Source organism: Mya arenaria, chromosome 3, assembly GCF_026914265.1.
Source record: "Mya arenaria isolate MELC-2E11 chromosome 3, ASM2691426v1".
NCBI classification, from domain to species: Eukaryota; Metazoa; Mollusca; class Bivalvia; order Myida; family Myidae; genus Mya; species Mya arenaria.
In genome coordinates, this window is record NC_069124.1 from 92,279,249 (window position 1) to 92,281,782 (window position 2,534).

Genomic DNA, 2,534 nt, shown 5'->3' on the forward strand with positions numbered 1-2,534 from the left:
TTCTAATGTTATCATAACTCATGGCTCAACCCAGTTGTACAATAATATTGTTTGTCGAAACTATGTATATCACGTGTGTATATTACAATAAAATACGATTAAACTAAAATTGATTATAATGATTATAATCGACTTAGCTGTGCACACATAATAACTGTTGGTGTTTACAGTATAAATAATAATATAATAGGATATGACAGTTTAACTTGGACCTAAAGAGTTCGTACTTCTTTTAATATAAATATATATAATCCGTATTATTGATGCAAGTTTTAAAAAGCAATAACAGAGCAGTGCAACTGTGCGTAAATTGCCATTAAAATGCAATAAATTTGTCAGCTGTCATGCGATGATTAGTTATTATGAGGGCGAAGAAACGAGCGAAAAGATACTGTAACTAATATAGTATAATAGTTACATTGTTCGATGTCAAAGGTGTGTTACTGTCACCTACAGGTGAAACAATTAACAAATAAACTAGTCGAAACTACAATCCACTGATTAAAAGCCTGCTAATATTTAAATCTTAAAGAAGGTATTATTGTCCCTGTAGCCGTGTTCTTATTGTAGTTTTGATAACTCTGAAGACTTGAAACTGTTCTTTTTAAACTAGGTACCGGTATTGTTTACTAATTGAAACTGTTCTGTCTTGAACTGGGTATCGTGCTTACTTTTTTCAGAGTTCACTGTTCTTTCTTCAAACAGGTACTGCTAACTAATTGAATCTCTTCCTTCTCGGAATTGTTGTTGCTTACTTTTCAGATTTAAAACTATTCTTTCTTGAAATAGTTTTTGCTTACTTTTGGAATTTACAAACTGTTTTTCTTGAATGCTTAAGGTGTTCGACTATATTGAACTAGGTATTGCTTACACGTGAAATTTGAGGCCGTTCCTTCTTGATCTAGGTATTTCTTACTGTTCTTTTTTTGATCTAGGTATTTCTTACTGTTCTTTTTTGATCTAGGTATTTCTTACTGTTCTTTTTTGATCTAGGTATTTCTTACTGTTCTTTTTTGATCTAGGTATTTCTTACTGTTCTTTTTTGATCTAGGTATTTCTTACTGTTCTTTTTTGATCTAGGTATTTCTTACTTTCTTTTTGATCTAGGTATTTCTTACTGTTCTTTTTTGAACTTTGAAACTTTTCATCTTGAAGTTTGTATTGAATTTATAACTTTCATCTTGCACCACGTACTTTTAACTCGCACGGTATTAGCTTTGTAGTTTTCACCGCTTATTTTCAAAATAGTTGTTCTTGACTTACTATTGTTCTTAATATTATAAAACTATTGTGCTTTCACATCTTAACACAGCTTAGTGTTTTACATTGCTTCCAGTACCGTATTTTCACACTAATGTCGTTTTCATTGATTTCATATACTTGTGGTATAAACACAAATACAACGTCTTGATGTTTTGACAAACTTGCAAAGTAACCCCATCTACTAGTGCGAAACAAACGACATACATCTCTCGTTTATACAGAGATTAAATTGTGAGAGGTTTTACACCAACTTGAGCAACTTTTATCAGATTTCATCTTTAATCCCCCGTTTTCCCCTCGGTTCCCCGAGGGCATAGCAATTACTGAATAAAAATGCCACTTTCAACCGTTGGTTTCCTCCCTCGTATTGCCTTTGATAGTTAAAGAAGGTCGACAAAGAAATGGAGTGATAAATTTCATATCCTTACAATGTGGCGGCTCTGGAAGAGGATATTTATTGAACAAACAGAATCAATAATTGTTAACCACCTAAAAAGGAATGGCAATAAAGACAGAACCGGCGTTGATTTCAAAGTCTCGCGTTCAGTCAATAATGGACGGATCGACTTGCTCAAATCCCCTGATAATATTATTGAAGTATGGTAAATGCGCCTTAATTTAATCCAATATTGTTTTTTAGAGTTCTTATCTCTTTATACCACACAAGTATGACATTGAAAAAAAAAGTTCATTATCTTACATATGTGTACATGAAATTGGTTGGTGAACATCATCAGAGTTACATGCCCATGCCTTTTTCTTGATAGTTCCATCTTATTAGAAGCTATGCCAACAGGTCAACCGAGCCCATTATAAAAAAAAAGATTCTTCACTTTCAACTGACTGACCAGAATATTGTCCTTACATTTTTGCTTAAATAACATTTGACGTAATTATTAAATGTTTTAAGGCAGCTAGGATAAAAGAATGCGAATAACCATTAATATTTGTTCTTAAATTATTATACTAGTCAATAAACTAATTAGTGATAATACAGTACAAATAATCGAATAATATTAGATAAACTACTGAAGTATTTTAACTTCACGGTCGCTGAAGACCCAGGCTTAAAGATTAAAGATAAAATAACCTCTCCCTCTGGCTAAAATATTTAATCATTTACATCCAGTTTTCTTTATTTGAACACATACGGTATCTCACTTCGCTCCGCATTGTAAACTGTCAGAGAAACGTGCGATTTCATTGGTTAAGAAGCGATTCGCTCTGACCGTCGATTGGCTCCAAGTTTGTGTGTAAATTGACCTGTTCGC